Source organism: Muntiacus reevesi, chromosome 2 (genome assembly GCF_963930625.1).
Source record: "Muntiacus reevesi chromosome 2, mMunRee1.1, whole genome shotgun sequence".
Taxonomy (NCBI): domain Eukaryota; kingdom Metazoa; phylum Chordata; class Mammalia; order Artiodactyla; family Cervidae; genus Muntiacus; species Muntiacus reevesi.
The window spans coordinates 192216811-192242353 of record NC_089250.1 but is presented as its reverse complement, the minus strand read 5'-3'; positions in this window follow the sequence as shown (position 1 = coordinate 192242353).

Below are 25543 nucleotides of genomic sequence, written 5' to 3'. Positions count from 1 at the left end.
CAACCCCATCCATTCCCATTTCACGTGTTTGCGTTACCAGACTGGCCCCCGGAGGGAATCTGTTGGCTGGGCTCTGACCTGCCCGAGCCGCTGACTGGGTGGAGCTTGTGCCTCGTTGCCCAGTGGGGCATTCACTGTTCCCAGCCAACAAAGGGCAGAGTTTCACCCTGCGTCTCATGGCGCTGTGAGAGCCCGGCAAGGCCCAGCTGCAGATGGGTGAAGGGCCCCAGACCCGCTGTTTTGGGAGCAGAATTTCCTCTGCAGGAGCTGGGGAGGCAGGCAACTCTGTGGCCCTGGCTGTGGGGCAGGGCCCCTGGGCTGCAGGGGAGGATACAAGCGGGGCTAAGAGGGAGTTTGGCTCCTCTAGGCTGCGTGGTCGGGGACTTGCCACCTCCGTGCCTTTTTTTTTCCATCAATAAATCCAGAGAAATTGCTTTCATCTGCTCCACCTGTGTAAATAGGGTTCCTAATTATATGTTACTGCCTCGGTAAAGTAGCTGTGAGAATTGAATGAGATGATTTGCTCTTTCATTCAACAAATTAATGTTATTATTATTTTTATTAATATTATTTGGAGTTAGGCTTTTTATTTCTTTTGAAAACATTTTTATACTTATTTTGGGCTTCCCAGGTGGCTCAGTGGTAAAGAATCCACCTGCAGTGCGGGAGACACAGGAGATTTGGGTTTGATCCCTGGGTCAGGAAGATCCCCTGGAGGAGGGCACAGCAACCCACTCCAGTATTCTTGCTTGGAGAATCCCATGGACAGAGGAGCCTGGCGGGCTACAGTCCATGGGTTCGCAAAGGAGTCATACATGACTGAATTGACTGAGTATGCACGTACATACTTTATCTATAACGTATTTTATCTTCTATTTATTTTTAGTTGAGATAAAATTGGTTTATTACATAATATGTTTCTCATGTCCCACATGATATTTCTACTTCTGTGTACCCTACTGCCTGCTTGCCACCAACAATTTAGTTTCCACAGGTCGCTCTACTGTCACTGATCCCCTTTACCTATTTCGTGCCCCATCCCTCTCCCCTCTGGTAACCATGATTTTGTTCTCTGTGTCAATATTTTTCAGCAAATATGTTTTGAGCAACTACTAAGTGCCAGGCTTTCTTCCAGATGGCAAAGAAAAGAAGGCAGAAATACCTGCTCTTTGGGGACTGACATTCCAGATCAGGGGGTTTGCAAACTGTGGCCCCAAAATCAGAACTGGCCTGGCACGTTTTTGCACAGATTATAAACCAAGAATGGTTATTGCATTTTGAAATGACTGAAAAAAAATGTTTTCTATAGGGTTTTATTTTATGTTTTAAAAACGTTTATGCACTTTATTATCTTTGGAAGACTGAAATGCTCGAATTTGGGAACACGTGCCATCTCCAGGTTTGCAAATAGAGGATTGAGGACCTGTAGCATAGAATCATAGAAAGATTGAAGGCAAGAGGAGAAGAGGGCAGCAGAGGATGAGTTGATTGGATGGCATCACCAACTTAATGGAAATGAACTTGGGCGAACTCTGAGAGATGGTGAGGGACAGGGAGGCCTGGCATGCTTCAGTCCATGAGGTCACAAAGAGTTGGACACGACTGGGCAACTTAACGTCAATAAGAAAGCATAGAATTATGAATAAATGTTCAAGTTGGAAGATGGGTGCGTGCTCAGTGTTCAGTCATGTCCATCTCTTTGCGACCTCGTGGGCTATAGCCCAAAATGCTACTCTGTCCATGGGATTTTCTAGGCAAGAATACTGCAGTGGGTTGCTACTACCTACTCCAGGTATCTAGGATTTTTTTTACATTAATTTTTTTTTGGATATATTTATTTTGCTGTGCCGGGTCTTAATGCACATGTGGCGTCTTTAGTTGCAACGTGTGAACTTTCAGTTGAGGTGTGTGGGTTCAAGCTCCATGACCAGGGATCAAACCCAGGTCCACTAGATTGGGAGCATGGAGTCCCAGCCACTGGACCACCGGGGTGGTGGTCCCTTAAATGGTGGAAAATTTTTTAAAGTATTGAGACATATGGAAACTACATGGAATTCAATTTTCAGTGTCCATAAATAAGGTTTTATCATCACACAGCCATGCCTATTTCTTCTTGTATCATCTGTGGCTGCTTTGAGACTGTGGCCGTCACAACAGACACTGCAGGGCCTGCCAAGCTGAAAATGGTTATTCTCAGGTCCTTTATGGAGTAAGTTTGTTCGCCCCTCTTCTAGAATCTTGCTGTTGACTAGGCGATCTCTGGACGACAGCATCAGCCCCAACTGGGTGCCTGTTGGAACTCTAGAGCTCCTGGGCCAGAGTCTGCAGTTTAACAAGATTCCCTGGGGATCCGTGTGCCTGTTAAAGTGTGAGGCATGCTGCCCTAAACCGATGCACATAAAATGGGACTTGGCCGAATGGTTGAGAATCCACCTGCCAATGCAGGGGACACAGGTTCAATCCCTGGTCCAGGAAGATCCCACATGCCTCGGGGCAACTAAACCCGTGCCCCACAGCTACTGAGCCTGCGTTCTTGAGCCTGAGAGACACGATTACTGAAGCCTGTGCTCCTGGAGCTTGTGCTTTGCACCAAGAGAAGCCACCACAACGAGAAGCCCGAACCCTGCAACTAGAGAGTAGCCCCGCTCACTGCAACTAGAGAAAGTCCACGTGCAGCAAAGGAGGCCCAGCACAGCCAAGAGTAAATAAGTACAACACTTAAAAAATGCCAAACACAGGGCCACTTAGCATGTGCTCAATAGATCTCTGCTGCGGTAGGTTGATTACCGTCCTAATTCCCAGAACTTGTGGCTATGTCAATTACACTGTCAAAGGGGCGGACTCAGTGAAGGGTCTCTAGATGAGGACGTACACCTGGGTTGTATAAAGCTGGCTTAAAACTCAACATTCAGAAAACTAAGATCATGACATCTGGTCTCATCTCTTCATGGCAAATAGATGGGGAAACAACAGAAACAGTGAGAGGCTTTATTTTGGGGGGCTCCAAAATCACTGCAGATGGTGACTGCAGTCATGAAATTAAAAGACGCTTGCTCCTAGGAAGAAAAACTACGACCAACATAGACAGCATATTAAAAAGCAGAGACATTACTTTGCCAACAAAGGTCCATCTAGTCAAAGCTTTGGTTTTTCCAGTAGTCACATATGGATGCAAGAGTTGGACTATAAAGAAAGCTGAGCGCTGAAGAATTGATGCTTTTGAACTGTGGTGTTGGAGAAGACTCTTGAGAGTCTCTTGGACTGCAAGGAGATCCAACCACCTCCATCCTAAAGGAAATCAGTCCTGAATATTCATTGAAAGGACTGATGCTGAAGCTGAAGTTCCAATACTTTGGCCACCTGAATACTTTGGCGAAGAAATGACTCATTGGAAAAGACCCTGTTGCTGAGAATAATTGAAGGCAAAAGGAGAAGGGAATGACCGAGGATGAGATGGTTGGGTGGCATCATGGACTCAATGGACATAAGTTTGAGTAAGCTCCAGGAGTTGGTGATGGACAGGGAGTCTTGGTGGGCTGCAGTCCGTGGGGTCGCAAAGAGTCGGACATGACTGAGCGACTGAACCGAGCTGAACTGTTGCAGCAGCGATGGGAGCTACTCTTCCTGTTGTAAGTGTTGCGTTGTTATTTGCTGAGCGCTGGTTCAGCCGTCCACTCCCTGAGTTGTTTGTTTCAGGCAAAGTTTTGTTTGTTTGTTTGTTTTCGCTGCGCTGGGTCTCGCTGAGGTCCATGGGTTTCTCTAGTTGTGGCGCTTCAGGTAAAGGATCGAATCTCTCTGACCCTCCGTTTCCTGCTCCGCGGAATGGAGAACTGCTTTTCCTCGCTCAGCGCATGGCAGAGCATCCATAGGAAGGTGTGTGTGAAGGCCCCACAGTGTGGGTGGCCGTAATTATTGACCTTGGTGGCTGGGGACCGGCTCTGGGTGACCCCCCTACCCAATGGGGACTCGTGATGGGGCCTCCCTCCCACAGCAGTGAACCGAGACCCCGAGCGTGACTCCAGGTGGGCCTCACTCAGGAGAACGCAGATGTGTTGGTGGCCGTTTAAATGGGGGAGTGTGGAGTCGGATCTCTAGACGGGGGGGTGGGGGCTCTCGGAGGTGATGAATCTCGGCCCAGCCTGGCTAGGAGAGGAGGGGGAGATGGTTAGCGCTTCCTCTCCTGCCCTTGTTCTTCCGTGAAGGGAGCATCTGTGTCTCTTTACTTTTCTCTGTAGCTGCTGCAGACCCACTGGAATTGGACGGTGGGGAGGGGGGATCCTGCCTTCCTAGGACCGGGGGCTCATGCTGGCTCCCTGCGGAGGGGGAAGGGCCACTGAACCCAGGAGGAGCCCAGCCTCCCAACTCGAGGCCTTGCAGGTCTCAGGGCCCTGCACTGAGGCCCTGGCTCCTCTGGGCCTAGTGGGGAGCCCGCACCCCAGAGGCCTGCCCACGGAACCCTGCTTTTTAACCAGCTCTCTCAGGCTTTGCTGCTCTGGGTCCTGGGTTCCGTTCCCCTGGTGTGCTTATTCTATTGGATTGGACCTCGCTTGTCTCTGGACGGGGGGGGATCCCTGAAAAGCAAGGATCTGTTAGAGTCTATGTTGGGGGCTTGGCATCCAACTCAGGGTCTGGTCCGCAGAGAACTTGCTGGACCAGCGAAGGAATGACTGATGGAGCTGAACCTGGAAGAAACAGGCAGGAACCCTGCCAGCCCCCAGGAAAAGCTAGGTGGCCAGGTGTTCCCCCAGAATCTGAGAGTCACTGAAGTGGCTCTGAACCTTTGAGGACTGGAAGCAGCTTTCTCCTGAAGGCCTACTATGTGCTGGGCCTGGGGTGGGGTGCTGGCTTTTCTGCTTCCTAGTGAGGATGGGGGTGTGTTGGGGGGTGTCATTTCCCTGCATGTCCTGGACACGAGGCTCAGAGAGGTGACAGTCGGAGGCAGGTGAGGTGACAGTCTGATGCCGGTTAAGCTCTGAAAGATCTGTAGGAAATGAGGGCTTTTGTTAAAGGTTTTCTATTTTTACTTATGTTGCTACTTTCCCCCTAAATTTTCATTATGAAACATCTCAAATATATTGCTATAACATTTGTATTGCTTTACAAAAAACATTGTATTACATTTGTATGTAAATGTATTGTCATAACATTGCTTTGTTAGTAGTTTACCAAACCTGATTTATCACACATCTATCCATTCCTCTGGTTGGATGGCATCGTCATGGACTCAATGGATTTGAGTTTGAGCAAACTCTGAGAGCTAGTGAAGGACAGGGAAGCCTGGTGTGCTGCAGTCCATGGGGTTGCAAAGAATCAGACATGATTGAGCGACTGAACAACAACAAAATCCATTCCTCTAAGCATTCATCAGTTCAGCCTGTTTGGGGCACATGATTTTTATTTTTTATTAGGAGAATTTTCACCGTTTACAAAGTAGGGAGAATAACACAACAGACTCCAGTGTGCCCAGTTTCAACATCATTGCACTTGGCCTGTTTTATTTCTCTTTTCTTCCCTGTCCCCATTTCTTTTATTTATTATTTATTTTGAGGTGGGGAGAACACTATGTCCTTTTACTTGTAAATCTTTAGATGGAGAGTCCTCTTTGGCTATCTCTGCAGTCATGGGCTCTAAGAACCCACCAGCCTGGTGGGCAGGGGCTGCACTGTCGGGCCCAGGCTGAGTGTGGAATAAGGAGAGACGGAAGTAGCCAGGCCCCAGGGGGTCAGGCATGAACACCCCACCCTGAGGGCCTGCTCTGAAGCTGCCCCGCAAGCCCAGGCCTTGGACATGTGCATGTGGAAACTCAGCCACAGTGCAGGTTAGACTGGAGGTCTTCCCACTTCCCTCCCTGCCTCCCTCTCTCGGTGGCTGTACCAGGGGCCCAGGGTGCCCCCTGAGTGACAGTCAGGGGGCTCCTGGGTGTCAATAATTGTTTTTTAAACTTTTAATTGGAGGATAATTGCTTTGCAAGGTTGTGTTAGTTTCTGCCCTACAACAGCAAGAATCAGCTGTAAGTATACACATGTCCCCTCCCTCTTGAACCTCCATCCCACCCCACTGTCACAGAGCACTGGGTGGGTCTCAATATTTTTGACGAGACACTTTTTTGGAAATTCACATAACAAAATTAGCTATTTGAAAGTGAACAGTTCAGCTACTTTTTTTTTTCAACCACCAACCCCCCCCCCCCAAAAAAAAAACCCCTGTACCCATTAAACTCCCCAAGGCCCTGGCAACCACTGCCTGCTTTCTGTCTCTCTGGGTGGACCCGTTCTGGGTATCTCTTAGAAAGGGAGTTATGCGATGTGTTCATGCGTCGGGCTGCTTTCACTTCGCATCACGTTTTCAAGCTTTATCCTCGTCATCGTCTGTGTCAGGATCTCCTTCCCGACCAGCATCCTTTCCTGTGGCCCTTGGGCAAATGTTCTTCCAGGGACGCCCCCGGAAGCAGTGTTGCTGGGCCACAGCAGTGCATACTGGCCACCCCCTCCCCGCCACCCTCCTGAAGGTCTGTACTATTGAGCCCTGAAAGATCATTTCCCAGCACCAAGGTCAGACTCATTGTTAACAAATGTTTTCATTTGGGCCAGTCTTTGGAGGGAAAAAAAAATCGCATCTCGTTATTTCAGTTTGCCTTTTCTGGTTGCTGGTATGTTGAGCATCTTTAGGAGATTTTCTTCTGTAATGGTGGAATTCTAGGTGCCTGCCATAGATGAATAAGGAAGCTGAGATGATCTGGGAAGCGGGGACCTTCTGGATACCCTCAAATCTCACTGAGTGAGCAATTGCTAGGGTGACCATAAGACTCTGGGTTGTCCAGGACTGTTCTGGTTTTAGCACTGAAATTCCCATGTTCCACAAATCCCCAAGTCCCAGACAAACTTGGGATGGATGATCATCTCCATGACTTCCTGTCGCCCCTGAACTTGGACCCTGGACTCTGGGAGGAACAGTGACACGGGGAGCTGGGGAGCTCCTGTTTTGCTAGGGGTGGGGAGTGGAGGGAGAGGAGATCAAACCAGTCTGTCCTAAAGGAAATCAACCCTGAATCTTCATTAGAAGGACTGCTGCTGAAGGTCCAATATTTTGGCCACCTGATGTGAAGAGCTGACTCATTGGAAAAGACCCTGATGGCTGGGAAAGATTAAGGGCAGGAGGAGAAGCGGGTAACAGAGGATGAGATGGTGGGATGGCATCACTGACTCAATGGACGTGATCTTGAGCAAACTCTGGGAGATGAGGAAGGACAGGGGAGGCCTGATGTGCTGCAGCCCGTGGGATCGCAGAGAGTCAGAGGCTTAGTGACTGAACACCAGCAAGCGGGGAGGAGGAGGAGATGGCTCAGGTGTGCGCTGCCTGTGCTGGAATCCCTGTTGTGCACCCAGGGCCAGTGCTGACCTGCCCGGCCGGGGCCTGGCAGCTGAGACAGACGTCTGGGAACAAGGGTTCTGATCCACCCGCCCTGCCTGCTGCTGCCTGGCTCACAAAGCCTTTGGGAGACAGACAGCCTAGCTTCTCACCACCTGCCCACGCCCCCCTCCCCTCCACTTGTGCCTTAAGGGCCCCTCCTTCTGAAACCCCCTTCCAAGGGCAGAGTTGACATCACCCTCCCAGGTCAGGTCAGAAGGCAGCTGCTTAGCTGCTTGAGAGACGGGGCCTGCCCCCGTGTCTAGAGGGCTGGGGGTGGGCCAGGCTCCTGCCGGCCCAGTAGGACAGCCCTCGTAGAGAAGTGGAGTGAGGTGGGATGAATGCAAGAGGCTCGCTTTTTTTAAATTTAATTTTATCGAAGTCTAGTTGATTTACAGTGTTGTGTTAGTTTCTGGTCTACGGCAAAGTGATTCAGATTTATATATGTATAATATATATTTTTTCCATTATGATTTATTACAGGATATTGAACATAGCTCCCTCCGCTATCAATATATAGTTGGACCTTGTTTGTTTTATATATGGTAGTTTATATGTGCTAATCCCAAACTCCTAATTCACCCCTCTCCCTCTCCCCTCAGGTAACCATAAGATTTTCTATGTTTGTGAGTCTGTTTCTGTTTTGCAAAGAAGTTTGCTTGTATCATATTTTACATTCCACACATAAGTGATATCATGGTATTTGTCTATGTCTGACTTCACCTAGTATGATGATCTCTGCATCCATCCATATTCCCACAAATGACACTTCATTCTTTTTTATGGCTGAGTAATATTCCAGCGTGTGTGTGTGTGTATAAATACACACACCACATCTTCTTTATCCATTCATCCTTCAGTGGACATTTAGTTTGCTTCCATGTCTTGACTGTTGTGACTAGTGCTGCGTGGACATTAGGATGCATGTATCTTTCCCAGTTAGAGTTTCTCTGTTTATATGCCCAGGAGTGGGATTCCTGGATCACACGGCAACTCTAGGTTTTTCAGAAACCTCCATACTGTGTTCCACAGTGGCTGCACCAGTTTCCATTCCCATCAACAGTGTAGGAGGGTTCCCTTTTCTCCACACCCTCTTGAGGATTTATTCTTTGTAGACTTTTTCTTGACAGGCTCACTTTTTTGATCGGTCTTTCCATCTGTCCATCTGTCCAAGAGGCATCATCTCCTTGACTCTAATGGCCCGTCTAAGACAAGATCCTGAAGATAAGGCAGGAGGACCAGGTGGTGTGTGTACCACTCAGGGGGAGGGAAGAATGTGAACAGTTTGCTCCCAAACAAACCCCCCAATCAGCAGGCCTGGGGGAGGGGCAGACAGCAAAGCCGGAACTGAACTAGGAGGTGGAGGATTTGGGGAGCAGTCTTCTCTGGGTTTGGCTACCGATGTCAGTTTCAATATCCTTGTCTGGGGCGTATGGGGAACCTTAGACAAGGACTGAGTCTTACTATGTACCCTCCTATTCCTCATGCTCATCACAGGACATGCCGTCTTGTAGGGGCTCAGCAAATCATTTCTAGACGGATGTATATAAGAATGGGACTAACACGTCATGTGACCCTGGGCAAGTCACTTCTCCCCTCTGTGTCTGTTTCATCCTTTGTAGGAGGGACTGTCCCTAATTTTCCTCAAGTCCACCGTCTTGAGCTGACCCCTCCCATCCTAGCCCATTGTTGGTCTTTGGCCTGCAGAGGCCCCCAGTGGCAGTTGCTCATTGGGCTCAGGGCATGCTGCCTGAAGGGTCGGGGGATCACTGGACCAGCCCTGCGCTCCAGAGAGCTCAGCGCCTCCCCCAAGAGGGACCGCTCACAACGCTGCCTGGCCCCAGCACCACTCCCTGGACGGCTGGAATAAAATCCAAAATCCTGACTGTGGCTGACCCTGCTGAATCTCTAACCCCCCGACCCCTCGCCCCTCAGTTCTCTCCTGCCTCCGGGTCGCTGCAATGCTCTTCCACTGCCTAGAGCCCCCTCCTCCAATCTTCCTTTTGCTACACCCACTTCACACTTCAGACCTTCACTCAGATGCCAATTTTTCAGTCTTCCCCTGAGCCCCCCACCATTATTCTCCATCCAAGAACCCTGTTCTTTTTCTTCATAAGATTATTACAGTTACATATTATTTGCTCACTTTCTTTTGGGGGCAAGGCTGGGTCTTTCTTGTTCTCTATGGTAGCTGGCATAGAGGAGATGCTCCATAAGTGTGTGTTGAATGAATTAATGAACAAGGACCTTACCAATCTTCACTCCCATATCCCCTGTCTCCCAAGTCCTGTTTCCACGTTTCTGACTTCCTGAGGGTTTGATTGGTGCTGGGCACAGCGCTAAACCTTCTATGTAGCAATCTAATGAGAAAGGCATTCCTAGTTCCCATACTTCACAGATGTGACAGTTGAGGCTCAGAGAGGCGAGGCCACAGCCCCCAGATCACACAGCATGGAGTGAGGAAGGAGGATCCGACTGTAGTCACTCCAACCTCCGAGGCCCAGGCTCTGAATCTCTACCCAGCCATCCTGAGGTGGGTCCCCGTCCTGGCCCCCAGCCCTCTGCAGAAAGAAGCAGGAGCTGGAGATTTCCATGGGGCCCCAGATGTCCCACCTGGACAGTGGCCTGGCTCGGGGTAGATCAGCCTCCAGGCTGTGTTCTGCTGTTCCTCACTGCTTCCCAAATTAGTTCCACATTCAGCCCAGGGCCTGTGGTTTCCACTTGTTTTCTGTAACTGGAGCTTCCCCGGTACTTGGCACCGAGATCCAGCACTCGGCATCGCTCAGCTTCCCAATTTTCTTGGATGTTGAGATGATGTCAGATGGTATCACTGGCAGAGAAAAGCCCAGGGGTCAGTAGGCAGATCGCCCTCACCCCGCCCCTTACTCAGGTAGGAAGAAGCATCGCGGCATCGGGAGAGCCTCGTTTCGTCCTGGCAACAGATGATGGAAATTGAGAGCTCAGAGTGGTTGGGTGATTTGCCCAGGGTCACACAGTAAATGAGAAGCAGTGGGCAGTCTGTACAAAACATCCAAGCTCTTCCTTCCAGATGCTTTTCAGGCAGTGGACAGAACTGGAACGTGGGGACCCGGAGTGGTGAAAACCCAGACCTTGCCCACACAGGGCTCTAACTTGAGCAGAAAATGACCGGAATGAGTGCAAACAGTGATCAAAGCAACACCCGCCAACATGAGACAATATATATTTTTAGACAGTGAGTGAGTCAGCCCTTGATGATTCACAGGCCTGGCTGGGCTTGCAGGGCAGCCCCAGGCCGCCAAGGGCAGGGCAGGAGATCAGCCACACCAGGGACAGGCAGGCTAGAGGGGGCTGAGGGCCACATCGGGGGGCCCCTCCTTGTCATCTGTTCCGTCAAAGGTTGGATGCTTTGCAAAAGTGCTTGGAGAGAGTTCACGGTAACAGAACTAGAAGGTGATGTTAGAGGCAGCTTCATGTCACTTGCTAGCCCTCCATGCTGGGGTAGGTGCTCGGGAAACAACGGCAGAGAGCGAAACTGACAGAGCCTGGAACTCCTGCAACTTCTTCCTGGGCCATCCAGTCTCTGTCACAGCAATTCAGCTCTGCTTATTATTTTTTAAGGGGAAAAGACATTTCATTGAGCTTTTGCTACATAAATAACTACAAAAAGCTGGTAGGGAGCAGCTGCCAGCGCTGTCTGTACAGGTCGCTAAGGGACCCGTGGGCAGGCAGATTGGGAGGGAGCCTGGTCATGACCGGAGGGGGAGAGGGTGCCCTGGATGCTACTTGGCACAAAGAGCCTGATACGAGAAAGTGGGAGGGGCTGGCAGTAGGCAGTATGTAAATGAATGGGCGTGGCTCTGTGCCTATAAAGCTTTATTTATGAAAGCAGGAAGTGAACCAGTGTTGCCCTGGAAGCCATAGTTTGCCGAACCCTGTTCTCTTAAGATACCTCCCTACACCCCCTGGCTCCCCTTATTTGCCCTCCAGTGACTAACAGGGGCTTTCCAAGTGGTGCAGTGGTAAAGCATCCACCTGCCGCGCAGGAGGCACAAGAGACTTGGGTTCAGTCCCTGGGTTGGAAAGATCCCCTGGAGAAGGAAATGGCAGCCCACCCCAGTATTCTTGCCTGGAGAATCAATCCCATGGACGGAGGGGCCTGGCGGGCTTCAGTGCATGGGGTCTCAAAGAGTCAGACACGACTGAGCGCAGAACAGCAGCAGCAGTGTGACTAATAGACCCCTCCCCGCCGTGACTCACCCGAGCCTGGTCTGCTCCCAGGTAGCTTGCTAGTTCTGCAGGTAAAAACTGCTACAGTGCTCTCCTTTCGGTTAAAAAGTGTTCTTGGCTGGCTTCACAAGCCCCCGACACACAAGGATTTATGGACATATTGGACTGTGGTCTCCTGGGTGGCAACACCCACGTGTCACTCTGTGTCCAGCAGGGGGTAGAAAAGCCTTTACAGAACGGAGACCCCCCCTCCCCAGGGCCGTGTCCAGTCTCATGTGTCTTCTTTAGTGAGAAACTGGCAACAAACAAAAGAGGTATTCGGCAGACCAGGGCCCTTTCTTCGTCTCTGTCCCACAGGGAGTCTCAGTTCAGTTCATTTGCTCAGTCGTGTCCAACTCTTTGTAACCCCATGAATCGCAGCACACCAGGCCTCCCTGTCCATCACCAACTCCCGGAGTTTACTCAAACTCATGTCCATCGAGTCGGTGATGCCATCCAGCCACTTCATCCTCTGTCCTCCCCTTCTCCTCCTGCCCCCAGCCCCTCCCAGCATCAGGGTCTTTTCCAGTGGGTCAACTCTTTGCATGAGGTGGCCAAAGTACTGGAGTTTCAGCTTCAGCATCAGTCCTTCCAGTGAACACCCAGGACTGATCTCCTTTAGGATGGACTGGTTGGATCTCCTTGCAGTCCAAGGGACTCTCAAGAGTCTTCTCCAACACCACAGTTCAAAAGCATCAATTTTTCGGCGCTCAGCTTTCTTCACAGTCCAACTCTCACATCCATACATGACCCAGGGAGTCTGGGCAGCCCTAGTTCATACGACAAGTCCAGCAGGAGAGAGATGAGGGACCGTGGGAAGGGCCCTGACTGGGACCCCAGCCCTGTGTGTTGTGGGCACACAGCTTTCTCATCTGCAAATCAGACAGAGACAAGACCCACCTCCCCGAGCTTGCTCAGAGGTGCATGACTTGGCCTCTAAAATTCAAGGTGAAATGTCCACCTATTAATTATATGTATGTGGGTGTATATATTCTCAGACAGACAGTCTCCAATATACAGTGGTTCTACTTAATGATGGTTCAACTTAAATTTTTTATTTTAAAAAAAATTTTTATTTTTGACTGCTCTAGATCTTTGTTGCTGTGTGTGGGCTTTCTCTAGTTGTGGCAAGCGGGGGCTACTCTCTAGTTGTGCACAGGCTTCTCACGGCTCTGGCTTCCCTTGTTATGGAGCCCAGACTCAAGAGGGCAGGCTCAGTAGCCACTCAGCATGTGGGATCTTCCTGCAGCAGGGGTTGAACCCGCGTACCCTGCATTGGCAGGCGGATTCCTAACCACGGGACCCCCAGGGAAGTTGACATTTTTTTTTTTTGCTTTAAACAGTGTGAAAGCGCTGTGCCTTAAATAAAGACCCAACTTCAAATTTTGAATTTTGATCTTTTCCTGGACGAGCAATACATAATATGCTCCTGCCTTGTGATGCTGGGCAGTGGCGGCCATGCGATCACAAGGGTAAAAGACCAATGCCTTTACTGCTATTCTGTACTTCACGTTCAGTGCTGTATTCAATACATTATGTGAGTTACTCAACTTGACTATAAAGTGGGCTCCGTTAGATGCTTTTGCCCAGCCGTGGGCTAATGTAAGTGTTCTGAGCATGTTCAAGATGGGTAAGGCTCAACTCTGATGTTTGGAAGATCAGGTTTATTAAGTACGTTTTCCATTTATATTTTCAATTTATGATGAGTATTTGGGGATGTAATCCCATGGTAAGTCAAGGAAGATCTCTCTGTGTGTGTATATATATGTCCATAAATAAGGAATATACATAAAATCTCTCTCAGGAAGAGACATGTCTTAGTAGCACCGCTGTGCTCGGTCATTGGCCTGAAGCAGCCTCTGGAAAGATGAGCTGCTCTTTCTACAGCTGAAAATCTATAACATTGTTGAGAACTTGTTTTGTGCCAGTCTGAACTAAGACCTTCAAGAGAAAGTGAAGTGAAAGTGAAAGTCACTCAGTCGTGTCCGACTCTGCAACCCCATGGACTGTAGAATCCATGGGATTCTCCAGGCCAGAATACTGGAGTGGGTAGCCTTTCCCTTCTCCAGGGGATCTTCCCAACCCAGAGATCGAACCCAGGTCTCCCACATTGCAGGCGGATTTTTTACCAGCTGAGCCAGAGGGTTTTATTTAATTTAATCCTCAAACGGTCATGTGAGTTGGGTACTGTTCTTTCTGCCATGTTACAGATAAGGTCCAGAGAGGTTCAGTAAATTGCCCGAGGTCACACAGCCAGCAAGAAGGATGCACACCTGGGCAATTGCACCCTGTGTAAACAGCACCCCTCAGAGACCTAGCAAAGAGCGAGAGTAATTACTAACTGGTATGTTTTGCCCAGAAGTTGGACTCAGGCCTGGCTGGATGCAAAATGAACTGTACTATGGGAGGTAAATACATTATTATGTCCAAGAAAATTAGCAGAATTTCATTAGTTTCCAGTATCCAGTCTACAGTTAGATATTCTCAGTTGTCTCAGTTGTCTCAATCTATAAAAATATATTTTACAGCTGCTTTTTAAAAAAAATCATTTTTGGTTGCATTGGTTCTCAGCTGCGGCTTACAGGATCCTCGATGCACCATGAGGGGTCTTTTGTTGCAGCGCGTGGGGGCTTCTCTGCTTGTGGTTCTTGGGCTCCACAGCACACAGACTCAGCAGGTACAGTGCATGGGCCCTGTTGTTATGTGGCATATGAGATCCCAGTTCCAGAACCAGGGATCAAACTCGTGTCCCCTGCATTGCAAGGCAGATTCTTAACCACTGCACCACCAGGGAAGTCCTTTCATAGCTGCGTTTTTAAAACCAGGATCCTATCCCACCCGGTTCACACCTCACATTTGGTTATGTCTTTTCAGTCTTCTCGACTGTAGCCCTCCAGGCTCCTCTGTCCATGGAAATTTCCAGGCAAGAATACTGGAGTGAGTTGCCATTTCCTACTCCAGGTGGTCTTTCAATCTTACTCTTATTTTCATCCTACCATCTTTCTTTCCCCCATGACTTTGACTTTTAGAAGAATTTAGATCTTTCATCTTATGAAAGTGTTAGTTGCTTCAGTCATGTCCGACTCATTGCAACCCCATGGACTGTAGCCCACCAGGCTCCTCTGTCCATGGAATTCTCCAGGAAAGAATACTGGAATGGATAGCCATTCCCTTCTCCAGGAGATCTTCCCAAGCCAGGGATTGAACTCACATCTCCTGCATTGCAGGCAGATTCTTTACCATCTGAGTCACCAGGGAATTCCATTATCATCACACTATAGATGCTCTCAAGTTTATATTGTCTAATGATGTGATCCTGAGGGGCTTCATGCTCCTCTGTCTCCTGTATGTCCTGTCACCTGGAAGGCTTAAGCCTTGAGGCTTAACTAGATTCTGATGCAGCTGGTTAAGCAAGAATACCCCATGGGTGATGTTTCATTGCATCACAATGGGCAACTCATACCAGCTATTTATATATCACTCAGTGATGCTGAGTTTATTTCTTAATTTTGGTGGTGCCTGCTTGCTTTCTCCATTTTACACTCTCTTGTCCCTTGTGCAATAAGCAGCCCATGGGGTGATGATATCTTGGCACTGGGAGAGTATGCTGTCCCCAAATAACCTTTCACCCAGGGCTCCACAGCCAGCAGAGATCCTTGCCTGATTATGAATTGGTTACCACATTGGAGTCTGCAAAGCTTATTTTTCTCTTTCCTTCTATGTTTTTAGCTAGTGTTCTTCTATTTGCTTGCTTGCATGCGTGCTTAGTCATGTCGGACTCTTTAGGACCCTATGGACTGTAGCCCACCAGGCTCTCCTGTCCATAGGATTTTTCAGGCAAGAATACTGGTGTGGGTTGCCATTTACTACTCCAGGGGATCTTCCCAACCCAGGGATTGAACTCGTGTCTCCTGTGTCTCTTAACATCTCCCATCTCCTGCATTGGCAGGCGGATTCTTTACCACTGCACCACCTGGGAAGCCTGGTATTCTTCTATGGGAAGAGCTTTTCCCCCACTTTTATTTTGTCAAGTACAGTCAATTTCCATCATTTGTGGTAGTTAGGTTCTGTGGGGTCACCTCAAACCCCGAACCATTACTCTTAGAGGAAATACAAAATTAGCTTCCTGAGAGTCTTGGGTCACAATCTTTTGGTCAGTCAATCACTATGTAACTTTGTTTTATGTGCATTTCTGTTTAAAGTCTTTTTATTCAATATGTGTTGTTGATTCACTAACATCAAGCTCATGGCCAACAGTGCTGAAACTCATGCCTGGATGAAGTTTATCTCATGCACATTTTCTCTGCAACACACATCTTAGACTCTTCTTGGGCTTAGGAGCATTACACAGCACTTTACTATGCCTGTGGCCATTTTTAGCAGCAAAATCACCGAGAAAAACCACAAAAATGCAAGGTGGGGGGGAAATACCCTGGCTCTCAGACCACAAAAAGGACTTTTGTTTATGGTCTGAGAGCAGAAACAAGTAGGCAGGTGTTGCCTTGTTCAGCCTCACCTGTGAAAATCCATGTCAAATGAATTTTTTTTTTTTTAACCACTTGGTACATGTCCAAGAATGACTGTGACTGTTGCTGGGTGAGTGAGTGTTAATTTGAGGATTACAAATAAAGTTTAGCGAGCAGACAAACTTGCAAATACTGAATCTGTGAATGACGAGGATACACACGGTATCAGTGTGGACATAGAGATATTTGTTTATTGAATATCTTGCCGTTCATTATAGTCATTGTTCGTCTCAAAGTTCAGAAGTCTAGGTTTAGCCAAGCGGAGTCCCTTCAAGCTGGCTTTTGTGACCTTTGGCATGATTCTTTTTGTCTTTGGTAGCTTTCTTGCTTTTTGGTACAAGATATCGTAAGGCCACCTGGAATCAGCCATTTCTCCAAAGAGCCGCAGATAAGAAGAAATGGTGTTAAGAAACCATGAGCTGAGTATTAGGTGTGCTCATTGCCACTGGGGTGTCTGCTCCTAGACCATTTCAGAAAATATATTTGTATATGAATATCATGTACACATTTGTTGTTGTTCAATCGCTCAGTTGTGTCTGACTCTCTGTGACCCCATGAACTACAGCACTCCAGGCTTCCCTGTCCTTCATTATCTCTGGGAGTTTGCTCAGACTTATATCCATTGAGTTGATAATGCCATCCAACCAACATCCTCTGTCGCCCTCTTCTCCTCCTGCCTTCAATCTTTCTAAGCACCAGGCTCTTTTCCAACGAGTTGGCCCTTCACATAAGGTGGTCAAAGTATTGGAGCTTCAGCTTCAGCGTGTATGCATATTGATACATGAATGTGTATAAGTTAGTTGCTCAGTCGTGTCCGACTCTTTCTGACCCTGTAGGCTATAGCCCACCAGGCTACTCTGTCCATGGAATTCTCCAGGCAGGAATACTGGCTTGGGTTGCCATTTCTTTCTCCAGGGGATCTTCCCAACCCAGGGATCAAACCTAGGTTGCATGCATTGCAGGCGGAAGCTTTACCGTCTGTGCTACTAGGGAAGCCAGGTACCTGAATGTGTGTTAATATTTCTGATTCAGATTTCACATATCCAAAAGAGTGTTTTCTTAATTAGTTTTTTATTGTGATAAAATATATATTTGGCTGTGCTGGATCTTACAGCACTCAGGATCTTTTAGTTGTGATACATGAGATCTAGTTCCCTGACCAGGAATCAAACCCTGGTCCCCTTTATTGGAGGCGTGCAGTGTTAGCCACTGGACCATCAGGCAAGTCCCATGTGGTAAAGTATTTATAACAAAATTTACCGTCTTAACCATTTTTTTTGCAACCATCACCCACCATCCCTCATCTCGGAACTTTTCATCATCCTAAACTGAAATTCTACACCCATTAAACAATAACTCCCTATTACCTTCTCTTCCCAGCACCTGGTAACCACCATTCTTCTTTCTATGAATGTGACTGTTCTAGGTACTTCATATAAGGGGAATCATGTAATATTTGTCCTTTTGTGTTTGGTTTCTTTCAATTAACATAATCTTTCAAGTCTCATCCTTGTTGTACCATATGTCAGAATTTCCTCCCTTTTCAAGGTAGAACAATATTCCATTGTATGGTTATACCACATTTTGTTTATCCATTCCTCCATTGATGGAGATTTGGTTTGTTTCCACCTCTTGGCTGTTGAGAGTAATGCCTCTGTGGACATGGGTATAAATACCTATTCACCCTAACTGTTTTTATGTTATATTTGTACTTCTTTTCTCTTACACTGAAAATCTAGACTTCTAATATCAGTTTTTACTTTTTGCTTTATCTATAATATGTGTAGAATCGTTTCAAAATTGTAATAGTGGGAATTTCTAAAAATAAACAGTGGACAAAAGCAGATTGGTGGGGGGAAGGGGAATGAGTAGTGACTGCCTAGTGGTTTGAGGGTTTTACTTTGATGTGACAAAAATGTTTTAGAACTGTAATAGCAATAGTTATACAACATTGCGAATACTGAATGTCACTGAATTGTAACCTTTAAAATGGCTAATTTTATGTGTTCTGAATTTCATTTCAGTTTTTTAAAAAACATTACTGGATGATAGCTAAGATTCCTTTGCATTTCTTTTCATCCTTATACTGTGTCACTCTGAGGAAATAACAATCTGATCTCTGTGTTCAGAAGTTCTGAGAAACACTTTTCTCATTGTGGTTCTGTTATCAATTTGTTACACGAGTAGATTCACTTGCTTCTATTTTGTTTTCACATTTGGGTGTTTTTGTTTTCTTTTTTAATTTCATTTCTGGAGCATAAAACAATATGTGAATGGAACAAAGTTCAAAAGCCCACTCCCATCTGGGACCCCTCATCTCTAATCCCAACTAGCTCCCTTTGAGCTGGTTTGAGGTACTGTTTTTATGAGTTTCTGTTCATTTTCCTTTCTTTTTGCAAAACTGAACATAATAGGTAGATACAGATATTCTTGGAGAAGGAAATGGCAACCCACTTCAATATTCTTGCCTGGGAAATCCCATGGACTGAGGGGCCTGCTGGGCTACAGCCCATAGGGTCACAAAAGAGTCAGACATAACTTAGCAACTAAACTACAAACAACAGATATTCTTACTTCTTCTTGTCCAACACAAAAAGTAGGGTGCTGTGTTCACCATCACATGCTTTATTTTTTCCACTTAAAATTATAAGGAACAATAACATTTTATCAAATGTCGGGAATAGTTTTTCTCAAGTTTGTAGGTTGCCTTTCATTTCTGAATCAAGTTCCCCAAGGCTGTCAGAGATGACTGCTATGGGGCTGGAGTTTTGACCACTGAGTAGAACTTTCTGGGTGGAGAAGAAGAAAACCAGTTGGGAACAGCATGTGGCAAACCAGGGAGGCATCAGAGGGTGGAGTCCAGGACCAAATCCCTAAGGCTGGAGTGGGGATGAGGGGTGTCGCAGTGCTGGGTGCTAGGGAGCCACTGAAGGCTCTAGAGTTGTGGCGTGGCCTGGTGGACCTGGTTTAATGATGGATCCAGGACTGGGAAGGGACCGCTTAGAGGGCCAGCGAAGGCCTATCTGAGAGGTGCCAGTGTTTCTCGAAACTCCCTCTGGGCTCTTAGATTCAGAGCTGAGGGCAACTCTGGTGTGTCCTGAGGCCTCTCCCCGCCCTGGGGATTGGCCAGGCCGTGTCTCCACCTTGTGACCGGCGGTCCTTCTCCACTCCAGGGCCCCCCTGAACCTCCAGAAAGATCTAGGTCCATTAAACATGATGCAGCTACTTGTGGGGTCTTGGTCTTCAAGCTCACAGCTCTTTCTCACCCCATGGCCACAGCCTTGATGTGTGACCTGACTGGGTTTACGGGATCATCCCAGTGGGCTGGTGGGCCGGGGGGTACATGTATCCTTGGGCCATTGAGAAGCTGGGGGAGACCCAGAAGCAGCCGTCCAACCCCAGAGACCTTCTTCCAAAGCCTGGGCAGCTCACTGGGTGGGAAGGGATGTGAGCCTGGGCACTCGCCCAGGTCGTGGGGAGAATGAGGCAGAGAGAAGCCTTTGGGTGGAGTGGACGGGAGGTGGGTGGCTCCCCGGCCCCAACCCCACCGGTTATTTCAGAGACCATGGAAGGCCCGGGCAGGGTGGAGACGCCAGGGCTCTGGATTCAGGGTCTCCTGTGACTCACTGTCCCAACACTGGCTCCTTGGTATGCCCGCTCAGTGGAGAATTCCCCCTACCCCTGCCCACCCCAGCCTGGAAGCAAGGCACCACTTCCATCTGTGGGGTCTCGGATCACATAACCTGGCTTTCACTCTGGGCTGTGTCCTTCCAGGTGAGCCCCTTCACCCCTCCGAGTCTCTTTCACACCCCCCTCCCTTAAAGTAGCCTTTCCCAGATGGCGCTAGTGGTAAAGAATCTGCCTGTCATTGCAGGAGACTTGGGTTTGATCCCTGGTTTGGGGAGATCCTGTGAAGAAGGAAATGGCAGCCTGCTCCGATATTCCTGCCTGGGAAAATCCCATGGACAGGGGAGACTGGCGGGCTACAGTCTATGGGGTTTCAAAGAGTTGGACACGACTAAGCGACTAAGCACATAAACCCCTTAAAATAAGGGGATCATTTGACATACTTGGGACACAGCCTCCCTCTCTATACAAGGATGTCCACGTGGTTCCCTCCTGCCCTTCATCTTGGCAGAGATGGAAGACCCTGGACTGCTTGAAGTACCAGAGACTGGGGGCTAGTGGTCTGCACAGAGCTTGCCAGATATTCCAACCAACAGGCACCCACCAATACTGTCCCCCTGGAACCCCTCTGCCCTTGACCTTGAAGGTCAAGCCCACACACACACCCACCCCCTTCCTTCTGGCCCCAGGCAACTGAAAGCCCCAAGTGACTCTGGGCGAATCTCTCCCCTTCCTAGCCTCACCTCCTTCATCTCTGGGCACAGAGTTGGACGCAGTGGTCTCGAAGGTCCTTCAGTGTCCAAACTCCAGGGTTCTTTTTTTTTTTTTTAGCAGTTGTATTCAAATACAGTTTCCATACACTTCAGCCATTTAAAAGTACAACTCAGTGACTTTTGCTATATTTGCAGATATGTACAACCATCACCACTATCAGTTTTAGAACATCTTCAACATCTCAAAAAGAAACCTGGTACCCATGAACTAGCAGCCCTCCTAGCCTCCTCCCCCCACCTCCAGACACCACCATCTGCTTTCTGTCCCCTGGATTTCCCTATCTGGACTTTCACGTGAGTGGAATCGTGGAATACGTGGCCTTTTGTATCTTGCTGCTTTCACTTTTCAAGGTTCATCCATGTCCTGGCCTGCATCAGTATTCTTTTTTTACAGCTGAATGATATTCCATTGTATGGATATACTAAGTTTTGTTTGTTCATCTGTTGATGGACCTTTGGGTGGTTTCTGCCTTTTGGCGCTCATGAATAAGGCTGCAGTGACATTTGCGTACAAGTTTCTGTGTGGATGTAAGTTTCCAGTTCTCTTGGGTACATATCTAGGGGTGAAATTGCTGGGTCATAGGGTAACTCTGGGTTTAGCTGTTTGAGGAATCACCTGACTGCTCCACCAAGGATTCTGTTTAGGTTTTCCTAACTCTTCTGTGAGAGTTTCTGGGTTAAGAAGAAAAGCTGCCCACCATCCTGCTCAATAGCCTAATAGATTGTTCGGGCCTGTTTGTCCACTCACAGCCACCCCTGCCTTCTGGGTCCTACAGTGACCAGCAGGAGGAGATCAGAGTGAAGACAGGATGAGGGTCACAGAAGGTTCTATGTCCATGGCTTTAATCCTCGCCAGAGTCTACCACACCGGCACTGTATGACCATTTTTTGTTGTGATGTTTTTAAAAAAATCATTCATTCATTCATTCTGTTTTTGGCTGTGCTGGGTCTTTATTGCTGCCCACGGGCTTTTCTCCGGTTGCGGCGAGCGGAGGCCGCTCCCTCTAGTTGAGGTGCATGGGCTTCTCATCGAGGTGGCGTCTCCTGTTTTGGCTCACGGGCTCTACGGCACGTGAGCTTCAGTAGTTGCGATGCATGGGCTTAGTTGCCCTTCGGCATGTGGGATCTTCCCAGAGCAGGAATCAAACCCATGTCGCCTGCTTTGGGAGGCAGGTTCCTAACCACTGGACCCCTAGAGAGGCCCCTGGTCATTTTTTGGATTAAAAAAATTGAGGCTCTGAGAAATAAAGCTGCCTAGTGGCCAAGCTGGGATTTGACCCAGTCTGTCTGGGCCCCGGGTCTGAGCACCTAACCAGCAGTCTACACTGCTAACGCCCCTTGTTACCGAGCTGGTGGAGACTGAACTGCCGCTCGGGCCTCGGGCATAGCATAGTTCCAGGGTTCCTGTTCTGCTCAGAGAACCTGGGGGTGGAGTTCCGACGCTGATGCCCATGACCCCAGGGACTGTTGGGGTGGGGAGGGGCCTGGCCCAGCCCCTCATCTCAGTTGGCATCCGTGTCAGTTCATGTTGCCCAAGCCTGCTGGCTGATGAGCTGGGGTTGCGTTTCCGAGAATGTCACAACGAGTTGATTCCCCACCAGCAATACCCCTCCCCTGCCTAACTCCCCTGGGATCTGTCCTCAGCAAGAGGGACTGGGGCGAGGGCAGGGTCACCCCGAAAGGGAGGCCCCTTAGCCTGCTTTCATGCGCGCTCAGTCGTGTCCAACCCTTTGTGACCCCATGGACTATAGCCTGCCGGGCTCCACTGTCCATGGGGATCCTCCAGGCAAGAATCCTGGAGTGGGTTGCCCTTCCCTGCTCCAGGGGATCTTCGAACCCAGGGACAGAACCCGCATCTCCTACGTCTCCTGTATTGACAGGCGGATTCTTTTATCACGGCATCTCCTGGGAAGCCCTTATTCTGCTTTCAGTTCAGTTCAGCCCAGGTGCTCAAGTCGTGTCCGACTCTTTGCAGACGAGGAGACATAGGCAGGCCAATGGGGGATCATCACACACTCAGGGTCCACCCAGGGGGGCTCCAGATACCTCTCTGGGTCTGGGGGGCCTTCTTTTTTTTAGCAGCTTTATTGAGGTTTACTCAACATCCCCCCAAATTCATTTATTTAAAGTGAACAATTTGAACTTCCTGGCAGCCCAGTGATGAAGACTCTGAGCTTCCAATGCAGTGGGAGTAGGGTTGATCCCTGGTCCAGGACCTAAGATCCAACATGACTTGTGGTGTGTCCCAAAAATAAAGTAAAAAATTAATTTTTTTGAAAGTGCACAGTTCTACAAATTTTAGTAAATTCACAGAGTTGTACAATCATCACCACAATCTAATTTTACAACAATCTCATCTCTTGAAAAAGAAGCCTGGTGCTATTTGCAGTCATCCCCACAGCCACCCCCAGACACAGGCAGCCACGAATCTACTTTATGTTTCTATTGACTTACCTTTTCTGAACATTTTATATAGTTACTCTTTAGTCACTAAGTCCTGTCTGACTCTTTTGTGACCCTTAGCCCTCCAGGCTCCTCAGTGCATGGGATTCTCCAGGCAAGAATACTGGAGCCATTCCCTTCTCCAGGGGATCTTCCTGACCCAGGGATCTAACCTGTGTGTCTTGGCATCAGCAGGCGGATTCTTTACCACTAAGCCACCTGGGAAGCTCTACATTTTATATATAATGAAATATATATATATATATATATATAAAAAATAGTGAAAAACTGACTTTTTCAGTAAGCATGTTTTTGAGGTTTATCCATGTTGTGGCAGGTATCAGAACCCACCCCTTTTTATGGCTGAGTAATATTCCTTTGTGTGAACAGGCCATGTTTTGTTTATCCATTCATGACATGATGGACATTTGGGTGGTTTCCACTTTTTGGCTATTGTGAACGGTGCTGCTGTGAACATGCTCCTACAAGTTTATGCAGACATGTGTTTTCATTTCTCTTTCATTTCATAGATAGCCAGGTGTGAAATTGCTGGGTCATAGGGTAATTCTCTGGTTAACCTTTTTTTTTTTTTTTAACGGTGGTATTGAAAATAGTGATTTACAATGTTGTGCCAATCTCGGCTGTACAGCTGTGACTCAGCGCTATATACATAGACATTCTTTTTTTGTAATCTTCTTTTCCCTTGTAGTGTATCCCAGGATATTGACTATAGTTCCCTGTCCTAGACAGTAGGACCTCGTTGTTGATCTGTTTAACTTTCTGAAGAACAAACTGTATTGCAGAGTATTTTACACAAAGTCTCCAGTTCCTTCTACATCCTCACCAATGTCTTTATTGTCCGTTTTTTTGGTTCTAGCCATCTGAGCAGGTGAGAAGGGTCATCTCCTTGGGGTTTTGATTTGTATCTCCTCTGCTGGCTAAGGATGCTGAGCATCTGCTCATGGTCTCATTGGCCTGTTTGGGGAGAAATATCCCTTCACAAATATTGCTCACTTTTAATTAGATGATTTGTTCTCTTCTCATTGAGTTGTTAGAGTCCTTGTTTATTTTTTATTTGTCTTTTTATTTTTTGCCTGTTTGACATGTGGGATCTTAGTTCCCCAAGCAGGGATTGAACCTGTGACCCCTGCCCTGGAAGTCTTAACCACTGGACCACAGGGGAAGCCCCTGTAAGAGTTCTTCGCATAGTTTGGATAAAAGTTGCAGGGGGCATTGAACGTCTCTATTTCCAGTGCAGGCCCTGGGGATGGCGAGGACTTGCAGTGGGTGTCTCCGTGGACCACTGAATCAGCTCATTGGAACCAGAACCCCAGTTAGCGTATCTGGGGGGGCAGTGCTCAAAGGAAAACCTCAGGGCCCCCAGGGCCTCTGAGCCCCAGCTGTCTCGGAATCGCAGTCAGAGTTAGTGGAGGTCTCTTCCTCTGACACCTGCTTGAGATGGGGGAACTCCTCACCTCTGACCCCTCACCCTCTCCCTTCTAGTGAGGGAGTCTCTGTAACCCTGCCTTGTCTACCTCAAAGCCTCCAAGCCTGACCTTGACCCCAGCTTCTATCAGAGGGCCGCTAAGTGGATTTTGTGGTTCATGCCCAAATACCAAACCCCAGGCTGGGAGCCGTCAGCCCTCTAAGGCACCCTTTCCTTCATCCTCCCCCAACCCCCCCACCAAGTATTAGGAGCTGCTGCTTTGAAGATACTGTTTGTGGGCTTCTCAAGGCAAGAATACTGGGGTGATTTCCCATTGCCCATGTGAGCCCAGAGGCAACCAGGCCCCGTTTTGCTCACCTGGCACAAATTAGCGGAGAAGAGGGTGCATCAGTCCTCTGAGGTCTGTGGTCCACCCTGACGACTTTGGGCCTGGGTGCTGAGAACGTGTGACCCTTTGCTGGAGAAAATCTCCCAGCCAAAGGGGCTTTCCAGGGCCTGGGCAGAAGGCTTGGCTTTGGCTCTGGCACCTGGTGTGAATTGGCGGGAGTAGCAGCAAGAGGCGGAGAAGGCGATGGCACCCCAGTCCAGTACTCTTGCCTGGAGAATCCCATGGATGGAGGAGCCTGGTGGGCTGCCGTCTATGGGGTCACATAGAGTCGGACACGACTGAAGTGCAGCAGCAGCAGCAAGAGGACAGGCAAGCAGTCCCGTCCCAGAGCGACGGCAGCAGAATCCCAGGTTTCGATCCCTTCTCTGTCCCTTGGTGGGTGAGGCCAAGAGCTCTCTGCCCCTCAGTTTTCCTCTTCTGTGAAATGGGTTGTGATCCATCTCACAGTGCTGGCTGGAGCCAAGGAACCAGGGAGTCTGGCTAGCTAAGAGATAACAAAGACGGTGGTTCTGGGGCGATCCTCTTCATCACCTGATTCCTCGTTCCTGAGCCCAGCCTGGGCGTCACCTCTATCAGCTTCTCCAGGCGGGGTGATGGAGCTCCCCTTTGGGTTTCTGTGGCCCCCTCTTTGGCTCAGGCCCCAGCTCTGGGCACACTGTCTTCCTTCCTTCCTTCCTGGGCTGAT